Consider the following 12560-nt stretch of genomic DNA (forward strand, 5'->3'; position numbering starts at 1 on the left):
ATGGAATATCTTTTTCTATCCCCTCATTTTCAGTCTGTATGTGTCCCTAGGTCTGAAGTGGGTCTCTTGTAGACAGCATATATATGGGTCTTGTTTTTGTATCCATTCAGCAAGCTTGTGTCATTTGGTTGGAGCATTTAATCCATTCGCGTTTAAGGTAATTATCGATATTTATGTTCCTGTGACCATTTTCTTAATTGTTTTGGGTTTGTTTTTGTAGGTCCTTTTCTTCTCTTGTGTTTCCCACTTAGAGAAGTTCCTTTAGTATTTGTTGTAGAGCTGGTTTGGTGGTGCTGAATTCTCTTAGCTTTTGCTTGTCTGTAAAGCTTTTGATTTCTCCATCGAATCTGAATGAGATCTTTGCTAGGTAGAGTAATCTTGGTTGTAAGTTCTCCCCTTTCATCACTAAGTATATCATGCCACTCCCTTCTGGCTTGTAGAGTTTCTGCTGAGAAATCAGCTCTTAACCTTATGGGAGTTACCTTGTATGTTACATGTCATTTTTCCCTCGCTGCTTTCAGTAATTTTTCTTTGTCTTTAATTTTTGCCAATTTGATTACTGTGTGTCTCGGAGTGTTTCTCCTTGGGTTTATCCTGAATGGGACTCTCTGTGCTTCCTAGCCATGGGTGGCTATTTCCTTTCCCATGTTAGGGAATTTTTCGACTATAATCTCTTTAAATATTTTCTCATGTCCTTTCTCTCCTCTCCTTCTGGGACCCCTATAATGCAAATGTTGTTGCGTTTAATGTTGTCCCAGAGGTTTCTTAGGCTGTCTTCATTTCTTTTCATTCTTTTTTCTTTATTCTGTTCCACGGCAGTGAATTCCACCATTCTGTCTTCCAGGTCACTTATCTGTTCTTCTGCCTCAGTTATTCTGCTATTGATTCCTTCTAGTGTAGTTTTCATTTCAGTTATTGTTCATCTCTCTCTGTTTGTTCTTTAGTTCTTCTAGGTCTTTGTTAAACATTTCTTTCATCTTCTCAATCTTTGCCTCCATTCTTTTTCCGAGGTCCTGGATCATCTTCACTATCATTATTCTGAATTCTTTTTCTGGAAGGTTGCCTATCTCCACTTCATTTAGTTGTTTTTCTGGGGTTTTATCTTGTTCCTTCATCTGGTAAATAGCCCTCTGCCTTTTCATCTTGTCTATCTTTCTTTGAATGTCAGTTGACATATTTGAAGAGATCAACTGGCTAGAAGCAGATCAAGACCTAACCTAATTCAATATCTAAATATTAAGAGAATCGGTTACTCAGTTCTGTGAGATCTCTTCCATTCACCATGCAAAGACTTTCCCAGCTATAACTTTTGCCAATACTTGATAAAATGGTGTTAGTCCATTTTCCCCCATCTCATTCCCGGAGTGCTTTAAGAAAGGGGGAATATTAAATAACTTCATCAAAATAAATGTCTTGGTGGACATCTTAGTTTGCTCAGTGAGTGGGCTGCCTTGCTACTCTGGACTCATAACAAGCTTTCCTTCACCTCGTCTATTAGCCATGCACACACTCTTTCCTTATATCCAAAGTTCTGTGGTTTTAAAACTTATAGCTGATAACTTCCCAAGATTACCTGGTTTTTCAGATAAATATTTCTGCTTTCTGATAGTCATTTTTCCTCTCCTCTCTATCCTTAATCTGACAATTGCTTTCAGTTAGTCATGGTGATTTGAGGACTATTGTATCTGAAATGTACAGACAAAGTTGGTTTATTTTTGAGATATAAAGGAGAAAAAGTGACCTTTCTCAGCCCTTTCACTTAATTCAAAATGCAGACAATGTAACTTTTAAAATGTGGAGCTAAGAGTAAAAACGAAAAGCTATCCCTCCTAAATCATGGATATGTTTTTTCAGAGTTATTTCAGATAATTAATAATTTAAATGATATGTTAGATGCACATATTCTATTTCTAATGAGAATTAGATTGCAATGTGTATGGGACTTGAAAGCCAAAGATTAGCTTTAGCCATGAAACTTATTTCAGCTACCTCCCCAGCCTAACCCTGCCCCCAGCCCGCATGGCCCAAAATAACCTCACCACTCAGTGACCACAGAGGCAGTAACCCAGTTCCTTTTAGTCGGGAAGGGAAAACCCAGTAAGTGTAAATAAGTACAGGTCACATAGCAGGCCTCAGTGAACACAAGTTGAAACTAAAAGTCAAAGAGAAAGCTACCAAAAAAGTTTCCATTTCAAGTCAGTATATTTGGGATAAAAAAGTATACCCAATGGAAGCTGGGAGCAGGAAAAAAAGATTAGGAACTGGCAATCAGCCATTGAGGTGAAATAGGGAGGAAGGGACAGCAAAAGGACACAGGTTGCTGAGGCCAGGAGTGTAGATATGATAAGAAAGCAATATTGTTTAAATAACTGTTGACTTAGGCATCTAGTCTAGACTGCGAAAGGGTCAGATTCTCTCTGGGAAAAGTTGTTGTCTTTCTGATAATGAATAGTACAAAGTATGTCTGTTTAAATGTCAGATTGTCTCCCTCTTAAGATAGTACATATGGGAGCAATCTTTCCTGACTCCCTAAGATTCGTGCCAGAAATAAATTATTTTTTGAACTATACTAGTAAAGCCTAAAAAAAAGAAAAAGACTAAATCTAAGGTCTCCTTTTCCAGATACATAGCATGATTGGATTGTACCACAGGTTAGTCTACTTCTGTAAAAGTTTTGAGTATGCCATTTGTAAGTGTTAGCATTGTAAATGACAGGAGAACTTGAGTCTACTTGTAATACTTCACCAGATACTATAAAAGCCTGTAAGTTATACACCTGCTTGACCATATACCATTGATATTACATGATACACAATAGGGAAAAGATCTTTTGCTGGTACTGTGCTCCCTTCTTTTAGAGTCAAAAGGATCTAGTGTGCAGAATTCAATTTAAAAATATTCAGTGGGTAAGCAGTTTATTCAAAAGTGGATTGAGCAGTTATTACACTGAACCCCTGCTTTCAAATATCCTGTTGTATTGATCCATAAGTAACTCACACTTGTCCAACCTGTGTCTCATATGGAATTGAAAGGTCACCATATATAAACCCAGCTTCAGATGGTGGTCAAAAATATCATTGAGTTTTCTATTTAACACTGTCCAGATCAAAATATTTCTGCCCTTTGGCTAGATAGCTGTTGAAGTTCCTAAGCACTAGTCCTAATTGGATCAGAATAATTTAAAAACAAGTGGATTATATTTCTGATATGTCTTATTATTTTTATCTATAGTTTTTACTATATCCATATTGACTATATGTTTTAATAATAGATATTCCATTGAAATGGCAAACGCATATGGTTATTTACTGATACTGAAATTTTTTTCTTCCATCACTTAGAAAAAGGGAAAATAGTTACAGAAATTTACATGCTATGGTATGGGAAAGAGCATGAATGTTGCAAATCCAAGCACTATCAGTTATACACTTACAGTCTTGGGCAAGTTTCAGATTCAGTAGCCTCATCTGCAAAACGAAGTGTTGTAGTCTGTTTAAGCAGGTACAATGAGGATTCAGTATGGTGTGTAAAGCATATAGTACACACAAAAATAAACCCGTTTCTCTGTCCTACTACCAGTCCATTTTAAGACTAGCAGCAAGTTTGAAAACTTAGTTTTATAGTGCACCCATTCAGCTGTGTGAAAAATGGCCTGATAAATACTGTTATGTCAAAAGAGAAAACTTACTCAAGGGTGGTAAATGACAACTAACCTTTGTATCACTCTATAACGTGCAAAGTACTTTATATACGTTATTATATATAATTATAATCTCATTTAATTGTCAAGTTTTTTCCAGGTATTATTTTTGTATTGAATTATGGTTGATTTACAGTGTTTCAGGTGTATAGCAAAGTGATTCAGTTATACATGTATATATTCTTTTTCAGATTTTTTTCCATTATCTATTATAGGTTATTACAAGATATTAAGTATAGTTCCCTGTGCTATACAGTGGGTCCTTGTTGTTTACCAATCTTATATATAGTAGTGTGTATCTGTTAATCCCAGATTCCTAATTTATCCCTCACCCCCACTTTCCCCTTTGGTGACCATAAGTTTGTTTTCTGTCTTGTGAGTCTTTTTCTGTTTTGTAAATTAGTTCATTGTGTCATGTTTTGAAATTCTGCATATAAGTGATATATGTGATATTTGTCTTTGACTTCACTTAATATGATAATCTCTAGGCTCATCTATGTTGCTTCCATATATATATATATATATATATATATGAATATACCATATCTTCTTTATCCATTCATCTGTCGATGGACATTTAGGTTGCTCCCATGTCTAGGCTGTTGTAAATAATGCTGCTGTGAAAATTGGGGTGCATGTATCTTTTCAAATTAGAGTCTCCTCCCTATGTATGCCCAGGATTGGGATTGCTGTATCATATGGTAACTCTATTTTTAGTTTTATAAGGAACTCCACACTGTTCTCCATAGTGGCTGCACCAGTTTCCATTCCCACCAACAACGTAGGAGGGTTCCCTTTTCTCCACACCCTTTGTTGACTTTTTAATGATGGCCATTCTGACCGGTGACCAGTGAGGTGTAACCTCATTGTAGTTTTGATTTGCATTTCTCTAATAATTAGCGATGATAAGCATCTTTTCATGTGCCTGTTAGTCATGTGTATGTCTTCTTTGGGGAAATGTCTCTTTAGGTCTTTTGCCCATTTTTTGATTGGATTGTTTGTTTTGTTGTTGTTTTGACATTGAGCTGTATGACTGTATGAGCTGTTTGTATATTTTGGAAATTAAATCTCCTGTCAGTTGCATTATTTGCAAATATTTTCTCCCATTCTGTAGGTTGTCTTTTTGTTTTGTTTATGGTTTCCTTTGCTGTGCAAAACCTTGTAAGTTTAATTAGGTCCCATTTGTTTATTTTTGCTTTTGTTTCCACTCTAGGAGACAGTTCCAGAAAAATACTGCTGTGATTTAGGCCTGTGTTTCCCTTTAGGAGGTTTATAGTATCCAGTCTTATGTTTAGGTCTTTAATCCATTTTGAGTTTATTTTTTATGGTGTTAGAGAATGTTCTAATTTAATTCTTTTATATGTAGCTGTCCAGTTTTCCCAGCACCACTTATTGAAGAGACTGTCTTTTCTACATTGTATATTCTTGCCTCCTTTGTTGTACATTAACTGATCATAAGTTCATGGGTTTATTTCTGGGCTTTCTGTCCTGTTCCATTGATCTATGTGTTTGTTTTTGTGCCAGTGCCATACTGTTTCGATTACTGTAGCTTTGTTGTATAGTCTACAGTCAAGAAGCCTGATTCCTCCAGCTCCATTCTTAAGATTGTTTTAGCTATTCAGGGTCTTCTGTGTTTCTGTACAAGTTTAACATTTTTTTGTTCTAGTTCTTTGAAAAATGCCATTGGTAATTTGGTAGGGATTGCACTGAATCTGTAGATTGCCTTACATAATATGGTCATTTTAATATTGATTCTTCCAATCCAAGAACATTGTATATCTTTCCACCTGTTTGTGTCATCTTCAATTCTTTCATCAGCGTCTTACAGTTTTCAGAATACAGGGGTTTTTTTGCCTCCTTAGGTAGATTTATTCCTAGGTATTTTATTCTTTTTGATGCGATGGTAAATGGGGTTGTTGCCTTAATTTCTCTTTCTGATATTTCATTGTTAGTGAATAGGAACTGTATATTAATTTTGTATCCTGCAACTTTACTGAATTCATTGATGAACTCTAATAGTTTTCTGGTAGCACCTTTAGGATTTTCTATGTATAGTATCATGTGATCTGCAAACAGTGACAGTTTTACTTCTTTTCCAGTTTGGATTCCTTTTATTTCTTTTTCTTCTCTGATTGTTGTGGCTAGGACTTCCAAAACCATGTTGAATAAAAGTGGCAAGAGTGAGCATCCTTGTCTAATTCCTGACCTTAGCGGGAATGCTTTCAGCTTTTCACCATTGAGCATGATGTTAGCTGTGGGTTTGTCGTATGTGACCTTTATTATGTTCAGGTAGGTTCCCTCTGTGCCTACTTTCTGGAGAGTTTTTTTCATAACTGAATGTTGAATTTTATCAAAAGCTTTTTCTGCATCTGTTGAGATGATCATATGGTTTTTATTCTTCAGTTTGTTAATGTGGTGTATCACATTGATTGAATTGCAGATATTGAAAAATCCTTGCATCCCTGGGATGAATCCCACTTGATCATAGTGTATGATCCTTTTAATGTATTGTTGGAGTTGGTTTGCTAGTATTTTGTTGAGAATTTTTGCATCTATGTTCATCAGTGATATTGGCCTGTAATTGTTTTTTTTGTGTGATATCTTTGTCTGGTTTTGGTCTCAAGGTGATGATGGTGGCCTCATAGAATGAGTTCAGAAGTGTTTCTTCCTCTGCAATTTTTGGAATAGTTTCAGAAGGATAGGTGTTAACTCTTCTCTAAATGTTTAGTAGAATTCACCCATGAAGCCATCTGGTCCTGGACATTTGTTTGTTGGGATTTTTAAATTACTGATTCAGTTTCAGTACTGCTAATTGGTCTGTTCATATTTTCTATTTCCTCCTAGTTTGGTCTTGTGGATCGTACCTTTCTAAGAATTTGGCTATTTCTTCTAGGTTGTACATTTTATTGGTATATAATTGTTCATAGTAGTCTCTTATCATCCTTTGTACTTCTGTGATGTCGGTTGTAACTTCTTTTTCATTTCTGATTTTATTGATTTGTGCCCTCTCCCTTTTTTTCTTGATGAGTCTGGCTAAATGTTCATCAATTTTGTTTATCTTTTCAAAGAACCAGCTTTTCGACTCATTGATTTTTTTTTCTTTGCCTCTATTTCATTTATTTCTGCTCTGATATTTGTGATTTATTGCCTTCTACTGACTTTGGGTTTTGTTTGTTCTTCTTTCTCTAGTTGCTTTAGGTGTAAGATTAGGTTCTTTATTTGAGATTTTTCTCATTTCCTGAGATAAGCATGTATCGCTATAAACTTCCCTCTTAGAACTGCTTTTGCTGAGTCCCATAGGTTTTGGATCATCGTATTTTTGTTTTCAATTGTCTCTAGGTTTTTGGGGGTTTTTTTTTTGCGGTATGCGGGCCTCTCACTGTTGTGGCCTCTCCCGTTGCGGAGCACAGGCTCCAGATGCGCAGGCTCAGCGGTCATGGCTCATGGGCCCAGCCGCTCCGCAGCATGTGGGATCTTCCCAGACCAGGGCACAAACCCATGTCCCCTGCATCGGCAGGTGGACTTTCAACCACTGCGCCACGAGGGAAGCCCTGTCTTTAGGTATTTTTTGATTTCTTGTTTGATTTCTTCAGTGATCCATTGATTGTTTAGTAGCATATTGTTTAGCCTCCGACATGTTTGTGTCTTTTGCAGTTTTTTTTTTTTCTTGTAGCTGATTTCTAGTCTCATAGTGTTGTGGTTGGGGGGGAAAAAAGATGCTTCATACGATTTCGATTTTGTGAAATTTACCAAGGTTTGTTTTGTGGCCTAGCATGTGATCTATCCTGGAGAATGTTCCATGTGTACATGAAAAGAATGTGTATTTTGCTGCTTTCGGATATAATGATCTATAAATATCATCTGACCTAATGTGTTATTTAAGGTCTGTGTTTCTTTATTGATTTTCTCTCTGGATGATCTGTCCATTGATATAAGTGGGGTGTTAAAAAGCCCCCTACTGGGCTTCCCTGGTGCTGCAGTGGTTGAGAGTCCACCTGCCAATGCAGGGGACACAGGTTTGTGCCCCAGTCTGGGAAGATCCCACATGCCGCAGAGCAGCTGGGCCCGTGAGCCATGGCCCCTGAGCCTGCGCGTCCGGAGCCTGTGCTCCGCAATGGGAGAGGCCACAACAGTGAGAGGCCCGCGTACAGCAATAAAAAAAAAAAAAAGCCCCCTACTATTCTGTTACTGTTGATTTCTCCTTTTGTTTCTGTTAATATTTGCCTTATATATTGAGATGTTCCTGCGTTGGGTGCATGTGTGTGTGTGTGTATTTATTTATTTATTTATTTATTTATTTATTTATTTACAATTGTTATATCTTCTTCTTCGATTGATCCCTTGATCATTATGTAGTATCCTTCTTTGTCTCTTGTAACAGTCTTTATTTTAAAGTCTATTTTGGGACTTTCCTGGTGGTGTAGTGGTTGAGAGTCTGCCTGCCGATGCAGGGGACACAGGTTTGTGCCCCGTTCCGGGGAGATCCCACGTGCCGTGGAGCGGCTGGGCCCATGGGCCATGGCCGCTGAGCCTGTGGTCCAGAGCCTGTGCTCCGCAACAGGAGAGGCCGCGGCAGTGAGAGGCCCACATACCGCAAATAAATATAAAGTCTATTTTGGCTGATATAAGCATTGCTACTCTGGCTTTCTTTTGATTTCCATTTGTGTGGAATACCTTTTTCCTTCTCCTCACTTTCAGTCTGTATGTGTCTCTAGATCTGTAAGTCTTTTGTAGGCAGCATATATATGGGTCTTTTTTTATATCCATTCAGCCAGTCTGTGTTTTGGTTGGAGCATTTAGTCTGTTTATATTTAAGATAATTATCTTTTTTTTTTTTCTGCTACGTTGGGTCTTTTGTTGCTGCACGTAGGCTTTCTCTAGTTGTGGTGAGCAGAGGCTACTTTTTGTTGCAGTGCCTGGGTTTCTCATTGTGGTGGCTTCTCTTGTTGTGGAGCACGGGCTCTAGGTGCGCAGGCTTCAGTAGTTGTGGCACACAGGTTCAGTAGTTGTGGCTCGTGGGCTCTAGAGCGCAGGCTCAATAGTTGTGGCACACGGGCTTTGTTGCTCCGCGGCATGTGGGATCTTCTCAGACCAGGGCTCGAACCCATGACCCCTGCATTTGCAGGTGGATTCTTTTCTTTTTTTTTTCTTTTGCAGTACGCAGGCCTCTCACTGTTGTGGCCTCTCCCATTGCGGAGCACAGGCTCCAGACGTGCAGGCTCAGCGGCCATGGCTCATGGGCCCAACCGCTCCGCGGCATCTGGGATCTTCCCGGACCGGGGCACGAACCCGCGTCCCCTGCATCAGCAGGTGGACTCTCAACCACTGCGCCACCAGGGAAGCCTGGCAGGTGGATTCTTAACCACTGCGCCGCCAGGGAAATCCTCGATATGTATGTTCTTAATGCCATTTTATTAATTGTTTTGAATTTGTTTTTGTAGGTCTTCCCCCCACCCTTTCTTCTTTTTTTCTCTATTTTGTGACTTGATGGCTATGTTTAGTGTTATATTTGGATTCCTTTTTCTTTTTTGGGGTGTATATCTAGTATAGATTTTTGGTTTGCCATTACCATGAGGTTTTTGTACAGCAGTGTATTATATACATGATTGTTTTAAATTGCTGATCTCTTAATTTCAAGTGCATTTAAAATACCCTGCATTTGTATTCACCCCTCACGATTACTGGTTTTGGTATCATATTTTACATCTAATTGTTTTGTGTATCCCTTAAATGCTTATTGTGGATACAGATGATTTTACTACTTTTGTCTTTTAACCTCCATACTGCCTTTGTGTGTGGATGATTTCCTACCTTTACTGTATGTTTGCCTTTACCAGTGAGCTTTTTCATTCCATAATTTTCTTGTTCCTAAACATAGCCTTTTATTTTTCACCTAGATAAGTTCCTTTAACATGTGTTGTAAAGCTGGTTTGGTGGTGCTGAATTCTTTTAGCTTTTGCTTGTCTCTAAAGCTTTTGATTTCTCCATCAAATCTGAATGAGAGCCTTGCTGGGTAGAGTATTTTTGGTTGTAGGTTTTTTCCTTTCATCACTGTAAGTATATCGTGCCACTCCCTTCTTGCCTGCAGAATTTTTGCTGAAAAATCAGCTTATAGCCTTACAGGAGTTCCCTCGTATATTGTTTGTTGCTTTTCCCTTGCTGCTTTTGTATTCTCTTTTTATCCTTAATTTTTGTAATGTTGATTAAAATGTGTCTTGGTTGTTCTCTTTGGGTTAATCCTGTGTGGGCCTCTGTGCTTCCTGGACTTAGGTGACTGTTTCCTTTCCCAGGTTAGGGAGGTTCTCCTTCTGGGACCCCTATAATGCAAATATTAGTGTGCCTGATGTTGTCCCAGAGGTCTCTTAAACTGTCCTCATTTCTTTTCATTCTTTTATCTTTTTTCTGTTTAACTGCAGTGATTTCCACCCTTCTGTCTTCCAGCTCACTAATCTGTTCTTCTGAATCCTTTAGTCTACTATTGATTCCTTCTAGTGTATTTTTCATTCCATTTATTGTATTGTTCATCTCTGTTTGACTGTTCTTTATATTTTCTAACTCTTTGTTAAAAACTTCTAACTTCTCGCTCTGTGCATCCATTCTCCTCCCGAGTTCTTTGATCATCTTTAAGATCATTACTCTGAACTCTTTCTCAGGTAGATTGCCTATCTCCACTTCACTTAGTAGTTGTTCTGCAGTTTTATCTTGTTCCTTCACCTGGAACATATTTTTCTGCCACCTAATTTTGTCTCAGTTGCTGTTTGCATTTTATGTATGTCATAGGTTACCTACGTTTCTCAACCTTGGAGACATGACCCTCTGTAGGAGGCAGCCTGTGCATCCCCGCAGTGCATTCCTCTCTCATCACCCAGGCTATATGCTCTAGAGGTTCCCCCTAAGAGGGCTGCATGGGTCCTTCTGTGTAGCGGGCTGACTGTATGGGCTGTCTGGTAGGCTTGGTTAGCCTCTAGTCTGGTTGGTTAACGGGCCCTCCTTTGCGCGGATTCTGCTGCATGTTGTTTAGCAGGGCCTGGTCCTGAGGTCGCTGGTTACGGAATCCTAGGGAGCCCCAGGGCTAGTGCTGTCTCGCTGGTAGGTAGAGTCAGGGTCCTGAAGACTCTGGGGCTGTTGCCCACCTACTGGCAGGTGAAACCAGATCCTGGGGTTGGTGCTGGGCTTCTGGCAGGCAGAGCTGGTTCCTGAAGTCTGGCTGCAGGGCCCAGGGATCCCAGATCTCATTTCAGATCATTGGTGGGAGAGGGCCAGTTCCTGACACAGTTGGGTATGGGGTCTGGAGTGTCCTGAAGGTTGCGTTGCCCTGCTGGTGGGCAAAGGCAGGGCCCAGCCGGTCCCAGGGTAGGGTCTGGCCTGTGTTTCAGGATCATAATTTTCTTGCTTCTGATGTCTGCTCCACGGTGGGTGAAACTGGTCTAGAGGCTTGTGCAAGCTTTCCTGGTGGGAGGTGCTGGTGCCTGTCCACTGGTTTGTGGAGCTGGGTCTTGGCCCTCTGGTGGGCTAGGCCATGTCTAGGGGAGTGTCTAGAGGTGGCTGTGATCTCTTTAGTCTTTAGGCCACCTGTCTGCCAATGGGTGGGGCTGTGTCCCCACCCAGTTAGTTGTTTGGCCTGAGTCATCCTAGCACTAGAGCCTACAGGCTATTGAGTGGGGCCAGGGCTTGGCACTAATGAGCCAATATGGCAGCTGCCGGGAGTGTTCTTGAGGTTGAATGTTCCCCAATACGTCTGCCACCAGTGTCTGTGTCCCCAGGGTGAGCCACAGCCACCCTCCCACCTCTCCAGGAGACTCTAAGACCAACAGGTAGGTCTGGCCCAGGCTCCTATCAAATTACTGCTTTTGCCTTGGGTCCCAGTATGCATGAGATTTTGCGTGCCCCCTTTAAGAGTGAAGTCTCTGTTTCCCCTAGTACTGTGGGGCTCCTGTAATTAAGCCCCACTGGCCTTCAAACCCAAATGCTCTGGGGGCTCATCTTCCCGGTGCCAGACTCCCAGGCTGAGCAGCCTGATGTGGAGCTCAGAATTCTCACTCCTGTAGGAGAACCTCTGCAGTATAATTATTCTCCAATTTGTGGGTCTTCTACCCAGGGGGTATGGAATTTAATTAGATCACGAGTCCACACCTCCTCCCCTACTCATTGTGGTTCCTTCTTTATGTCTTTAGTTGTAGAAAATCTTTTCTGGTAGGTTCCAGTATTTTTTCATCAATGGTTGTTCTGTAGATAGTTGTGATTTTGTTGTGCTTGTGAGAGGAGGTGAGCTCAGGGTCTTTTTACTCCACCATCTTGGTTGTTTTCCTTATTATTCTGATTTTATAGATAAGAAACAAACTTAGTGGAGCTCAGTCACATGATTTCAAGTGACAGGGCCATGACTCAAGTGCAGGGCCTCCATCTCCTCTTCTCACAGTCTTTCCACTTGTACCTTTCTCCCTCTTCCAGAAAATGATAGCAAAAACTCCTTGCTTGAACATTTTAAATGTAATCTTGCCTCACTTTATAAATGTCCTAAATTCAGCAAGTATATTACAGAAACCAATAGTGAGAAACTGTCATCTCAGTTAACTGCTAGGTAACAAAATGTATATAATAACTGGCTTTGTTTTATATATTAGATCATATTTGGATCAGCTCCTGACATCAATGTACTGACCTAAAGCATTTTAAAAGCCCTACACTGTACTTCCTTTCAGATTTCATGTATATGAAAGATGGGAAGTAGAACAAGAGCAGCAACCTGGGGAAAACTCATACAAAAGAAAGGACTTAAAGGAATTGAGTCAAATAAATGGTACTAAGCAAAGGTGGTACACTGTACAAAACTGGGGAAATTGGTCACTAAGTTCCAAAA

This window comes from Leucopleurus acutus (genome assembly GCF_964270905.1).
Source record: "Leucopleurus acutus genome assembly, chromosome: 1".
Lineage (NCBI taxonomy): Eukaryota > Metazoa > Chordata > Mammalia > Artiodactyla > Delphinidae > Leucopleurus > Leucopleurus acutus.